The sequence below is a fragment of the Carettochelys insculpta genome, chromosome 17 (genome assembly GCF_033958435.1).
Source record: "Carettochelys insculpta isolate YL-2023 chromosome 17, ASM3395843v1, whole genome shotgun sequence".
In the NCBI taxonomy this organism is placed as follows: domain Eukaryota; kingdom Metazoa; phylum Chordata; order Testudines; family Carettochelyidae; genus Carettochelys; species Carettochelys insculpta.
Window position 1 is genome coordinate 2601174 of NC_134153.1, and position 14887 is coordinate 2616060.

Consider the following 14887-nt stretch of genomic DNA (forward strand, 5'->3'; position numbering starts at 1 on the left):
CAGCACCCCGCTCCACCCCCCGCCTCACACACCGGCGGCTGTGGAGCTACCCCACCAGCACCGACTGGTGGGAGCGGCTGGTGCTTGGGGAGTGGGACGACGACCACTGGCTCAGGAACTTCAGGGTGACCCGCCAGACATTCCTGGAGCTGTGCCAGTGGCTCACCCCCGCACTCAGGCACCGGGACACTGCCATGCGGCGTGCCCTCCCTGTGGAGAAACGGGTCAGCATCGCTGTCTGGAAGCTGGCCACTCCGGACAGCTACCGATCCGTGGGGCAGCAGTTTGGTGTCGGAAAGGCCACCGTCGGGGCTGTCTTCATGGAGGTAAGAGGACCCACAGGGGGAGGCCAGGGCAGGGCAGGGGGGCCAGGGCAGGGCAGGGCAGGGCAGGGCAGGGCAGGGCAGGGGGGCCAGGGCAGAGCAGGGCAGGGCAGGGGGGCCAGGGCAGGGCAGAGCCACGCACACCCTGCTCACCCCTCATTGGGGCTGTCCCATGTGCTTTCTCTGCAGGTCGTGCGTGCCATCAACGCCATGCTCCTGCACAGGCTCGTGAGGCTGGGGGACCCACATGCCACTGTCGCCGCCTTTGCCACCCTGGGCTTCCCCAACTGCTTCAGGGCTCTGGATGGGACTCACATCCCCATCCGCGCCCCGCACCACAGTGGAGGACGATACCTCAATCAGAAGGGCTACCATTCAGTCGTCCTGCAGGCCTTGGTGGACAGCCGGGGACGTTTCCAGGACATTTACGTGGGCTGGCCTGGCAGCACCCACGACGCCCGGGTTTTCCGGAACTCGGGCCTGTGCCGCCGGCTGGAGGCGGGGACCTACATCCCCCAGCGGGAGATCCCTCTGGGGGACACCACCATGCCCTTCTGCGTCATCGCAGATGCGGCCTACCCCCTCCGGCCGTGGCTCATGCACCCCTACATGGGCCACCTCTCCGCTAACCAGGAGCGCTTCAACGAGCGCCTGAACCGTGCGCGCCAGGTGGTGGAGCACTCATTTGGCCGCCTCAAGGGACGCTGGCGATGTCTCCTGACGCGCCTGGATGCCAGCCCCAACAACATCCCCCAGATTGTGGGTGCCTGCTGCGCCCTGCACAACCTCGTGGAGAGCAAGGGGGAGACCTTTCTTCAGGGCTGGGCCGCGGAGGCCAGCAGGGCACACGTGCAGCCAGCTGCTGCCCCCAGTCGGCAGGTGGACCCAGAGGGGACCCGGGTCCGGGAGGCCCTGCGGGCCCACTTCGACCAACAGGCCGCGGGGTGAACTCTGCCCAGGCCCCCTACTGCCCGCCCCTTCCTCCCCCACACTCCTGCCCCAACGCCCACAACATGGAGCACCCCACCGCCCCCCCCCACTTGTCCTGGAGAAATGACATCACGAACTTGTGGGTGAACGTAAATGTTTTTTTTGTCTTAACGAATTTTTTTTTTTTTGGTAAATAAATAAATATGTGACACACAAACAAAAAAGGAGGGACAAACGTTCAACCAATTCAGGATGGGCACAAATAAAACAATACAACCAGAAAGCAAATCAGTGTGCGCCATCAACAAAAAAGAAAAGCAGGGAGGAGAACGGGGAGAACTATTTACAGGGGGGGGACGGGGCAAACGGGGGCACCAAAATAAACCAGTCCAAACTATGTACAACAAGGGGGGGGGCCACGTCCCGGGCCCCTCGCCCCTACAGCCCAGCACTGGGCGTGCCCGGCTGGGAGCTCCGCCGTGCCTGCAGTCTGGTCCGCGGCTGGGTGGGAGCAGGCTGCACCGGAAGGTATCGGCGCCGGCGAGTCTCGGGTGGCTCCAGGGGTCCCTCGGCGCGGTGGCCCTCGCGGGGAGGTGGTGGGGCGACGGCGGACGGCCTGGCGATGGCTGGAGCAGCTGGTGGTGGGGCTGCAGGAGCGGGCATGGCGGGCGGTGGCTCGGCCGGCGCGGCATGGGGGGCCAGGTAGTCAACCAGCCGGTTGAATGTCTGCATATAGGCCCCCCATGCCTCCTTGCGCCAGGCCAGCGCCTGCTCCTGCAGCCGGAGGTGCTGCTCCGACACCTCCAGCTGCCGGCGGAGGATGGCCAGCAGCTGGGGGTCCATTGCCGCCGCCAGTAGCAGGCGCGGGGTCCGCCGTCTTGCCCTCCGCGGGGCCGGTCGTTCCTCCGCCGAGGGGCTGCCCTGGAGCAAGGGTCCCGGAGGGCTCTCCGGGACAACCGAGGCCTCGCCGGCGCTCTCTTCCGGTCCTTCGGATGGTGCAGGACACAGGAGAGGAGGGGGGAAAGAAGAATGGAGACAGGCGTTAGTGTGGGCCCCGAGCTGTGGCCTTTGTCCCCCCCGCCCTGTGCTGCAGGTTCCCCATCCCCGTCCCCGAGAGATGCTGCTGTGATGGATGGGGTTCAGGGGTCCCCCTGCCCTGCACCCCGTCCCCTGGTGGGAGCGACTCTCACTTCACCCCGCAGGGTCTGAGAGCAGGAGAGGTTTCTTAGGCCACAGATGGCCACTTTCTGGCAGGAGTGACAGCACCAGCTGTCGGAAGAGACAGTCCTTCCAACCTGTCGTGGGGAGAAGACCCCAAGGGGGGCCCCTCTGGGATGCAGCTTTCCCCCTCCTCTGGCTGGCTGCCTACCAGCTCTCCCTTCCCCTAGCCTCTACCTGTGGCCCCCGCCCTCGCCCCCCAATTCCAAGCCAGCTCGGCTCCTCCCTCCTGTTTGCTCAGGGCAGAGGTGTCACCTGCCAGCTGTAGCGCCAGGATCCTCCTTTGGCCCTGGGAGCTCCTCGGCTCTGGTGGCTCATATGTAGCCTGAGTCTCCCTTTGGCACTCCCCCCACTCCATCACATGCTGCTGCTGCGGGGTGTCCCACCCCCTCCGCCCGGGGGCCCCTCGAGGTTCCGCTCCCCCCTGGCCCGGGGATGGGGCATGGCACTGCCATGCAGGGTGGGGGGGGGCAGGGGCTGATGGCTGCAGTGCTGTGAGGGCCATGGCCCTGGTGTCCTTGGGGCCATGGCCATGTGAGCGTGTGGGGGGCCCTGGACACATCTCTGTTACCCCCGCCCCTCAAGCCCCGGGGTGTCCACCAGAGAGGGGTACCTACCTGTGGGTCCGCTCCCACGGTCCGGAGATCCCCGGGGGTCGGAGGCCCTGCTGCTGCTCCGGGATGGCAGGAGGAGGATCTGCAGGCCGGTGTCAGTGGAGGAGGAGCCCCCCTCCTCCTCCTCCTCCTCCTCCTCCTGCCGCGATGTCCCGGGGATGGCCTCCGGGGGGGGCCCCCGGGGTGCGGGGCTTACCTCCGGGTCGGACTCCGGCTGCAGGGCCTGCTGGGGCTCGTCAGCCGAGGTGTCAAGGGTGGCCGGAGGGGAGGAGGTGTGCCGGGAGCCCAGGATGTCCCTGAGCTCCCTGTAAAAGGGGCAAGTGACGGGGGCGGCCCCAGATCGGCTGGCCGCATCCCGGGCCCGGGAATAACCCTGCCGCAGCTCCTTCACCTTACTCCAGACATGATCCGGAGTGCAGGCAGGGTGACCCCGGGCAGCCAGGCCGTCGGCCAGCCGAGCGAACGCATCCGCGTTCCGCCTCTTGCTCCCCATTACCTGGAGCACCTCCTCCTCGCTCCAGAGCCCCAGCAGGTCCCGCAGCTCGGCCTCCGTCCAAGAGGGGCCCCGCTGCCGCTTGCCAGACTGGCTGGTCCTCTGGCTGGGCTGGCTGTCCTGGCTCCCCTTGGGGGGGGTCCCCTGGGGGGCGCTGCTGGGCAGCCATCGCCGCTGTCAGGGGCTGAGGGCTCGGCAGGCTGCCCGCGTGTGCAGGCTGCAGCCTGCACGTTGCCTCAGCTTCCTGCAGTCAGGGCGGGGGAGGGGACCTTTAAGGGGCCGCTCCACGCAGCCACCAGTGAGCTGAGGGGCTGGAGAGAGCGTCTCTCAACCCCCCAGCTGATGGCCGCCATGGAGGACCCGGCAATTTCGACGTTGCGGGACGCGGATCGTCTACACTGTCCCTACTTCGACGTTGAACGTCGAAGTAGGGCGCTATTCCTATCTCCTCATGAGGTTAGCGACTTCGACGTCTCGCCGCCTAACGTCGAAGTTAACTTCGAAATAGCGCCCGACGCGTGTAGACGCGACTGGGGAGTCCGCTCCCCAGTGTCCATGGGGGAAGTGCTGGGGTTCCTATCCTTGCCCCTGAGGAGGTGGTCCAGCTTCCTGTAATATGGGCAGGTGGCAGACCCTGGCCCTGACCACTGCTGTACATCTCGGGCCCTCATGTAGCCCCTGACGAAGCTCTTTCACCTTCACCCACACCTGTGTGAGGGTGTGGGCCAGGTGGTTGCACTCCACCCGGGCGCCGGCCATCTGTGCTTAGCCTGGGGCACTGTAGCATTTAGGGAGGGGTCCAGGACCACCTCCTCTTCAGCACAGAGGGCCAGCAGGTCTTCGATTTCAAGGGCAGACCAGGAGGGGGCCCGCCTATGGGAATATGCTTATAAATATGGAATATTTATATGGACTATGCTTTATGCAAGATATCATTGGAAAGGTTGTAACCTACAAAACATCCCATTGGTATAGAGGTATCATTTTTGTAGATCAAGTTAGGAATATTGACGTGTATCTGTAATTGCAACTATAACCCATCTGGGGACCTCTGGAAGTTAGTGCATGAACCTCTAGTGTACACTGATTGAGCTAAAAGTCAGCTGCTTCTCAGCTCAGGCTATAGGGAAGACATTCTTTCTAGCACTAGAGAGATAGCCCTGTTAGTCTGTACTCCAGCAAAACAAAGCAGCAGAAATGTAGCACTTTAAAGACTAACAAATTACATGGGACAGTGAACCACACCTGGTAGCTGTGTGGGTTACACAGATTCACTACATTGTGTCACTCCCACTATTTACACTTCAGGGCCTTGATGGCCCATTAGCAAGAGACAATAGAACTTAACCTTCCTGTGGATGTGTGGAGTCTGGAGCCAGAGGCCTTACTGCCCATGCCACCATACCAGAGTTTTCAAAGCGGAGACCAGATTTGTGCATTAAAGTCATGCTAAAAGTTGTACCAATATTCACAAACCACATTCACATTTGCCACATTTCCAGAAGTAAATTCTACTGCTCTGTTGGCAGGTGGTTAGCACCTAAACAGCTGTTTGCAGACCTGCTTGCTTAATTTGCACAAGTAGCCCTGGTAAATACTTGTGGATGTTATGAGTTTTATATGCCTGGCTCTCCCTCTTCCCCAGAGGAGAAGGAAAGCCAGCGTGTCCAGGCGCAGCACGTGGATAATAGACTGGCTGGATAGGGATGGGACTCTGGATGTTTGCCAGCACCCTGTGCTGACGGCCACAGCACATCAAGGCTCCAATCCTGGAGGTCCCCAGCCACCTCCAGTACTTGTGCAGCTGGACAGACCAGTCCCCCCATGTCCTATACCCCATGCCCTGATTTCCGCACCCTCCAGACCCCTGCTTAGGCCTCCCACACCTCTGCCCTGCATCTCCCATTACCAGCAGGGGAGACACTGAAGGGGCTCCGGCTCTGGCTCCGGATGTGGCCCAGTGCTTCAGCTGGGGCCCTGTGGCAGGGGCTCAGGCTCTGACCCCGGTGCTGTGCTCCCACAGCCCCATTCACCACAATAAGGTCTCCTATTTGCCACATGTGGTGAGAGGGAACTGTACTGGTCCTGGTGGGTTTAGACTGAACACAAAGGAGTCCTGCCTTTTGCAAAGCCTATTTGCTGATGGTATAGTGCAGTGAGTTAATCCAGGTCATTAGTCCTCCCTGGCAGCCCCACCCAAGATGACTCCTGGAAACTATTAGGACTAAACTGAGTGAAGGAACTGGGCCCAGGCTGGAAGGATGTCTAGTTTGCAAAGATTATTAAAACATGTAGCTAGTTTGTGTAGTGTATTAAGCGCAGCTTCAATGTTGTTTTTATGTTACTTAAGAACCTACTGTGCCTTGTGAGCTATCCCTTATGACCACTTAAATCCTACCTCGTATACATAATAAAATCACTTTTGTTTATAAATAAAGCCAGGGTAGGTATTTGTTAATCTGTTTCTGTCCCTCTTTTCCCATCCAGAAAAAGGGAATAACAATCCCCTACATTACAGAGATGTTGTGAAGTTCTCTTCATGAATGTTTGGAAGGTGCTTTGCCATCCTTAGATAGAAGATGCTGTCAAAATGCAAAGCATTGAGGTACCTTGTCAAAACATCTGTCGACAGAGAGTGTCCACACGTACAAGAGGGTTGTCACTCTGTCGACAGGGAGCATCTGCACAGCACCCAGATCTCTTGACAGAGGGAGTCCCTGAACCCCAGAGGGGCAGTGTGCATGGAGGGGAAGCCCTTCCAGGACTGCCAGCTGCATGCACTCTTAAAGCCCACCCTCACCCCTGCCCCAACTACAGTCTCTGTGTATGGCAAGCCTTGCAGAGCTGTGCTGGCAGAGCCAAGTCCCTACAGGGACCACAGCCTCAGTTTGTAGAGCCCGCTTGGTGACACCCTGGCAGCATGCCAGGGCAACTCCCAAGCTGTCCCTGGAATGACGGGCAGCTGCATCTCCCTCTGCCTCTGATCCTCATGCGGCTGGTCTTCCATTACATGTGGGAGTACAATCCTGAGGAGGAGCCCATAGACGATAACCCTGTGGCCCCGGTACCCCAGCAGCACTCCACCCATCAGTGTCTCTGACAACTCTGGCAGTATGACACGAGCAGCGACTGGTGGGACCATCTAGTGATGGGGCAGTGGGACGACCACCATTGGGTTCAGAATTTCCGAACGAGGAAGGTCACCTTTCTAGAACTGAGCCACCAGCTCGCCCCTGCCCTGCACAGACAGGATACGACCATGCAGCCTGCCCTCACCCTCGAGAAGAGGGTGGCTATAGCAGTGTGGAAGCTGCAACACCTGATAGCTACCGCTTCATGGGACACCAATTTAGGGTTAGGAAATCCATCATTGGAGCTGTCCTGATGCAGGTAATGCAGCCTTGGGCTGCATGGAGGGAGGTGGAGTGGGACAGGTGTCGGTGAGGGGAGCAGGGACAGCAAGATGGGGAGGGAAGGGGAGAGGGCTGTGGAGCTGCCTGGGTCCCCGGGGGGCCATCCCCAGTGACTCACAGCCATGTCCAGTATCCTGTGCCCACAGGTGGTGTGTGCCATCAATGACAGCTTGCCAGGGTGATAATCCAGCTGTAGTTGGCAGGATGGTCCCTACTTTTATCTTTTAAAGGGGAGTAGTGGTTTGAGCATTGGCCTGCTTAAACCCAAGGTTGTGAGTTCAATCCTTGTGGGAGCCATTTAGGGATCCGGGGAAAAAAGAGGATGGTGTTTGGCCCTGCCAAGAAGACAAGGGACTGGACTCAATGACCTCCCAAGGTCCCTACCAGTTCTATGAGATGTGACTGATTGTCCCATATTTGGGCCTTCCCCCATTCATCTTTTCTGGTCCTTTCCAAAGCCTTGGGGAAGTGTGGGGAGTATGGGTGGCTTCCCCATCCCTTCTCCTTCTCCAGGGCAACCAGGGAGTGCCAGTGGCTACCACTTCTCCAGAGCTCCCAATGAGTGCTGGGGGCTGGCGCTTACCAAGGACTCAGGGAGGGCCAACGGATGCCACCTCTCTCCCACCTCCCCAGGGTTTGGTGGAGCCGGGAACACCCACCCCTCACCCCCATATCTCCATGTCCCAAATACGGGACATGGAGATATGGTCACCTGACATCTTGCTCTGGAGGCTCATCCGCATCCACATCGTGGACACCTGGTAGCCGGCTCCCACAACCTGGGCTTCCCCAATTGTTTTGGGGCGCTGGGTGGCACACAAATCCCTATCTGGTCCCCAGAACACAGAACGGGAGGCTTTATCAATCAGAGGGGGTATCTCTCCACAGTCCTGCTGCCCTAGTGAACCACTGAGGCCAGTTCCTCAAAGTGTACATCAAGTGTACATCAAAGTGTACATCAAAGTGTACATCAAGTGGCTGGGCCGCATGCATGACATGCATGTGCTCCGCAATTTGAGCCTGTTCCTCAGCACGGAGGAGGGCACCTGTGTCTCCCACCGGAAGCTGGCCATGGGGGAGACACAGCTGCCTCTCTGAATTGTGGGGGATGCAGCCTATCCCCTCCTCCCGTGACTCATGAGGCCCTACACCAGCCACGTGGACAGGACCCAGGAGATCCTCAACGCCTGCCTCAGCCGTGCGAGGAACCCGGTCAAGCTGGTCTTCACTGGATTGTAAGGGAGGTTCCGATGCCTGCTCACATGGCTAGATGCGTGAGGGGGGCGGAGACCTTCCCCACAGTTGTGGCCGCAAGCTGTGCGCTCCGCAATTTGGTGAAGAGGAAGGAGGAGAAGTTCCTGCAGGGGTGGGCGCTGGAGGAAGGGGCCACTATGAACAGCCCAGGGTGGTCCCCAGCCGTCAGGTGCATGTGGACGGGGTGCACATTTGGGAGCCCCTGCAGAAGTCCTTTGCCTGTGGCCCCCAGTGACTGTCCCCAGGGCACCCCAGTGGGGGTCACCATCCCACCATGCCCCTCTCCTGCAGCACCCCACCACCACCGTCTCCCAAGGAGGGACACCGGGATTTGAGAAACAAATAAACCTTTATGTAACAAAACTACTTACTTATAATAGAAATACAAGTTAGATACATACAGGTGCCCTTTTCATTACAAATGGGAGCTGGGGGGGTGCATCTGACCTGAGGGAGTGGGGAGCACCTGAACTAGGGGCAGCACCTGAACAGGGAGTTGGGGGGCACCTGAACTGGAAGAGGGGGATCAATTGGGGTGGGGGTTGAGGGCCACAGCGGCCTCCACCACCAGGCTGGGTTACACAGGGATGTAGGGGGTGAGGGGGCCGCCACAGCTTCTGACTCAGTGAGTGAGGCAGCAGGGCGGGGGAGGCCCTGGTGGAGATAGATTCCCACCATCTCCGTCGCCTACTGCATGGTGTGTGCCATCATATGTGGCTAGGGGTCTGTGGTCGCGGGGGCTGGAGCGGGAACCCTGCCTGGCAAGGGGGTGAGAGCAGCAAGCTCTGCGGGTGGGGTAGGCTGCGACATCCAGGCCTCTGCGATATCTAGGAGCCGATCCACGCGGGCCAGCCACTGCTCTGACCCCTGTGAGCGGTCCCGGTGCCACTTGTCCTCCCGGCGCATCCGCTCCTCGGTTAGCTCGTTCTGCCGTTGGAGGGCGGCAGTGTACGCCTGGAGAGCGTCTTCATCCAGCTGCCAACGGGTACTCCGGACGCGTGGACGCGCTGGGGCCAGCCGGCTGATGTCCACTGGGGGCGCTGGTCGCTCTTTCCCTTCTGCCTCCTTCCTGGGGCTGCCTGAGTGCACAGCAGGGCTGTGCCGGCCCTTGGACTCTGCAGCTGTGGGGAGAGATGAGGAGAGGGTGAGTCCTTCGCCCACAACAAGACTTGGGCCCCGCTCCCTGCCCACTGGGCGGTCACAGCCCCTGCCCCCAGGCTGAGGCATAGAGCTGTCCACAGTGTGCATGTCTGTGCCCTTGCAAGGTGGGCTCTGCCAGACACCATGCCTCTGCTGTCAGGGAAAAGGCCGGACCACATTGCCCCGACCTCCTTAGGCACGTGGCGTTCCCAGCATGGGTGGTGGGGACCCAGTGCTGCCAGGGCCTCCCCAGGGCCCCACCACAGACATACAGCATGGACCACTGTGCAGGGACTTGACAAGGGTGGCCTGCACCCCCCCAGTGACTTGGGATGTCAGAGGCCCCCCCCGTCTGGCTGGCAATGGTCCAGCTGCTACCCACCGTGTGGTGGTACGCACCACCGTGGCCATCTGCATGAGTGGTGAGTCCTCGAGGGGTTTGCGACTCCCACCCCTAAGCCCAGAGGGATGTACTGGCTGGGGTACTCACTGAATGGTCCCGAGAACAGGTCCGGGGATGCTCGTGTGGAGCTGGTGGCGCGGGAGGTGGTGGAGTCCAGGGCAACGACCACCGTGTCCTGGCTCTTCTTGCAATCCGATGGGGGGTCCTGCTGGGGTGGCTCCGGCAAGCTGCTGGGCTCTGGGGAGGCACCCTCTGCTGGGGGGGGATGCTCCCCAGAGTCCATGGGGGAGGAGCTGCGGTCCCCGTCCTTGCCCCCAAGGAAGTGGTCCAGCTCCCTGTAATATGGGCATGTGGCAGACCCTGGCCCCAGCCGCCGCTGCACATCCCGGGCCCGCACGTACCCCTGGCGGAGCTCTTTCACCTTCGCCCGCACCTGCGTGAGGGTACGGGCCGGGTGGCTGCGCTCCGCTAGGGCTTTGGCCATCCGTGCGTAGCCCGGGGCGTTGTAGCGTTTAGCGGTGGGGTCCAGGACCACCTCCTCTTCAGCCCAGAGGGCCAGCAGGTCTTTGATCTCAAGGGCAGACCAGGAGGGGGCCCGCCTCCTGCCGCCCCTTCCTGAGGCCTGGGATCCCTCCCCTGAGCTCTGGGAGAGCCTGGGACAGTCTCCTGCCTGAGACATGATTTCTGTTCACAGTGAGTGGCTGCCAGGGTGTGCCTGCAGCCTCCTGCAGCAGCCCTGTAGCCACACCTCCTGCTCCCTTCCTGGGGCTGCAGGCCCCTTTAAACACAGCCAGAGGCAGGGATGACAGAGTTGTGCCTCTGCCTCTGGGGAAAGGGTGCATCTTGGCACCAGCTGGCCAGCGCCATGGAGGGATTGTTCCGTCAACAGAATGGGCCCCGAGCGTCTACACAGCAATTTTGTCAACAGACTTATTATGCCTCATCAGGGAGAGGTATAACTCCGCCAGCTGAAGAGCTGACTTTTGTCCACAAACTCTCGACAGAGCGCTTTAACCATGTAGATGCTCTGCAAATTTTGTTGACGAATGGCTTCTTCTGTCAACAGAGGGTGCCCGTGTAGGCCAGCCTAAGGGAATATGCTTATGAATATGAGATAACTGAAGTATGCTTTATGCAAGACATTATTGGAAAGTTTCAAAAACAACAAGTCCTTTAACAGCAACGAAGGGTCCTGTGGCAGCTTATAGACTAACAGAAAAGTTTTGAGCAGGAGCTTTCATGAGCACAGACTCACTTCATCAGATGTTGGTCTTGGAAGTCTGCAGGGCCAGGTATAAATAAGCCAGAGCAAACCTTGCTGACTGAGCTAACCTTGTTATCCCCACCCTTGTTCTGGCTTCTTTATACCTGGCCCTGCAGATTTCCAAGACCAGCATCTGATGAAGTGAGTCTGTGCTCACGAAAGCTCATGCTCAAAACTTTTCTGTTAGTCTATAAGGTGCCACAGGACCCTTTGTTGCTGTTACAGATCCAGACTAACACGGCTACCCCTCCAATACTTAAGAAGTCCTTTGACACCTTATAAACTAACATATCTTGGAGCATAAGCTTTCGTGGGCTTCGTCTGATGGGTCTTTGCCCATAAAAGCTTATGCTCCAAAACATGTGTTAGTCTATAAGGTACCACAGGACTTCTTGTTGTTTTTAAAGATACAGACTAACTCAGCTACCCCTCTGATATTGGAAAGTTTGTAATCTACAGCACATGAATATCCCATTGTATTTTTGTAGATCAAGTTAGGAATATTGACGTGTGTATCTGTAATTGCAGCTATAACCCATCTGGGGACCTCTGAAAATTAGTGCATGAACTGCTTCTCAGCTCAGGCTATAGGGAAGACATTCTTTCTAGCACTAGAGAGATAGCCCTGTTAGCCTGTACTCCAGCAAAACAAAGCAGCAGAAATGTAGCACTTTAAAGACTAACAAATTACATGGGACAGTGAACCACACCTGTTAGCTGTGTGGGTTACACAGATTCACTACATTGTGTCACTCCCACTATTTACACTTCAGGGCCCTCATGGCCCATTAGCAAGAGACAATAGAACTTAACCTTCCTGTGGATGTGCGGAGTCTGGAGCCAGAGGCCTTACTGCCCATGCCACCATAGGCAAATACCAGAGTTTTCAAAGCGGAGACCAGATTTGTGCATTAAAGTCATGCTAAAAGTTGTACCAATATTCACAAACCACATTCATATTTGCCACATTTCCAGAAGTAAATTCTACTGCTCTGTTGGCAGGTGGTTAGCACCTAAACAGCTGTTTGCAGACGTGCTTGCTTAATTTGCACCAGTAGCCCTGGTAAATACTTGTGGATTTTATGAGTTTTATATGCCTGGCTCTCCCTCTTCCCCAGAGGAGAAGGAAAGCCAGCGTGTCCAGGCGCAGCGCGCGGATAATAGACTGGCTGGATAGGGATGGGACTCTGGATGTTTGCCAGCACCCTGTGCTGACAGCCACAGCACATCAAGGCTCCAATCCTGGTGGTCCCCAGCCACCTCCAGTACTTGTGCAGCTGGACAGACCAGTCCCCCCATGTCCTATACCCCATGCCCTGATTTCCGCACCCTCCAGACCCCTGCTTAGGCCTCCCACACCTCTGCCCTGCATCTCCCATTACCAGCAGGGGAGACACTGAAGGGGCTCCGGCCGTGGCAGGGGCTCAGGCTCTGGCCCTGGACCTGCGCTCCCACAGCCCCATTCACCACAATGAGGTCTCCTATTTGCCACATGTGGTAAGCAGGAACCGTACTGGACACCAGCATCTGAAGAAGTGAGTCTGTGCTCACGAAAGCTCATGCTCAAAACTTTTCTGTTAGTCTACAAGGTGCCACAGGACCCTTCGTTGCTGTTACAGATCCAGACTAACACGACTACCCCCCCGGTACTGGACACGGTGGGTTTAGACAACACAAAGGAGTCCTGCCTTTTGCAAAGCCTATTTGCTGCATAGTAACAGAGAGGGAGCTGTGCTAGTCTATACACTATCAAAACAAAAAGCAGTCAAGTAGCACTTTAAAGACTAGCAAAATAGTTTATTAGGGCGCTTTCACGGGACAGACCCACTTCTTCAGACCGTAGCCAAAGAGTTTGTTCTGGTCTGGCTATGGTCTGAAGAAGTGGGTCTGTCCTACGAAAGCTCACCTAATAAACTATTTTCCTAGTCTTTAAAGTTCTACTTGACTCCTATTTGCTGATGGTGTAGTGCAGTGAGTTAATCCAGGTCATCAATTCTCCCTGGCTGCCCCATCCAAGATGACTTCTGGAAACAATTAGGACTGAACTGGGGGAAGGAACTGGGCCCAGGCTGGAAGGATGTCTAGTTTGCAAAGATTAGTAGAACATGTAACTAGTTTCTTTAGTGTATTAAGTTTAGCTTCCATGTTCTCTTTTATGTTATTCAGTAAACTACAATGGTGTGTGAGCTGTTCCTTATGACCGCTTAAATCGTAGCTTACATACATAATAAAATCACTTTTGTTTATAAATATAGCCTGGCTAGGTATTTGTTAATCTGTTTCTGCCTTTCTTTTCCCATCCGGAAAATGGGAATAACAATCCCTACTTTACAGACAGGTTGTGAAGTTCTCTTCACGAATGTTTGGAAGGTGCTTTGCCATCCTTAGATAGAAGATACTATCAAAGTGTAAAGCATTTAGGTTCCTCAGCAAAACATCTGTTGATAGAGAGCATTCACACGTACGACAGGCTCATTGCTCTGTCGACAGACTGTGTCTACATGGCACCCAGATCTGTCGACAGAGGGAGCCCCTTAGTCCCAGAGTTGCGGTGTGCATGGAGGGCAAGCCCTTCCAGGACCAATGGCTCTGTGTGCCCTTAAAGGGCCCTCCAGCCAGTCTCTGCACATGTCGAGCCTTGCAGAGCTCTTCTAGCACAGCCAAGCCCCTAGAGGGACCACAGCCTCAGTCTGCAGAGCCCGTTGATGACACCCTGTCAGCATGCCAGAGCAGCTCCCTAGCTGTCCCTGGAGTTATGGACAGCTGCTGCTCTCCCTGCCTCTGATCATCATGGGGGTCTTCCATTACATATGGGAGGACAACTCTGAGAAGGAGCCCGCAAATGACAACCCTGTAGCCCCAGTACCCAGGCAGCCCTCCCTGCATCTCGGGCCCCAACGAGTCTGGAAGTATCCACCAAAAGCGACTGGAGGGACCATCTAGTGATGGGGCAGTGGGACGACCACCATTAGGTTCAGAATTTCCGAACAAGGAAGGTCACCTTTCTAGAACTGAGCCACCAGCTCGCCCCTGCCCTGTACAGACAGGATACGACCATGCAGCCTGCCCTCACCCTCGAGAAGAGGGTGGCCATAGCAGTGTGGAAGCTGCAACACCTGATAGCTACTGCTTCATGGGACACCAATTTGGGGTTGGGAAGTCCACCCTCAGAGCTGTCCTGATGCAGATAAGGCAGCCTTGGATTCCTCATGGGCAGGAGGAGAGGGATATAGGGAGATGTGTGGGACGGGGGGGACAGAACAGGGGAGAGGGGTAGGGGAGTGGAGGGGGCTGTGAGCTCCCCCCAGCGACCATCCCAGGGGTGCCATGCCCACTGTGACCAGTCTCCTCTGCCCACAGGTGGTGCACGCCATCAATGACATCTTGCTCTGGAGGCTCGTTCGCATCCATGATGTGGACAACCTGGGCTTCCCCAATTGTTTCACAGAATCATAGAATCTCAGGTCTGGAAGGGACCTCAGGAGGTCATCTAGTCCAGTCCCCTGCTTCAAGCAGAATCAACCCCCACTGAGTCATCCCAGCCAAGACCTTGTCAAGCCGGGACTTAAAAACCTCCGGGGATGGAGAATCCACCACCTCTCTAGGCAACGTATTCCAGTGCTTCACCACTCTCCTGGGGAAGTAGTTTTTCCTAATATTCAACCTACATCTCTCCCTCTGTAACTTCAGACCATTGCTCCTTGTTCTGTGCCACCTGACACCACTGAGAACAGTTTCTCACTCTCCTCTTTAGAGCTCCCCTTCAGTAAGTTGAAGGCTGCTATTAAATCACCCCTCAGTCTTCTCTTCTGTAAACTAAACAAGCCCAAATCCC

The 14887-nt window shown here is 57.4% G+C and overlaps 1 protein-coding gene across 1 annotated transcript in view; it reads right to left on the bottom strand.

Moving 5' to 3' along the window:
- Positions 1-14887, bottom strand: part of DNMT3B (DNA methyltransferase 3 beta) — a 94394-nt gene that overhangs the window by 61532 nt on the left and 17975 nt on the right. The gene's annotated exons all lie outside the window — the stretch shown is intronic.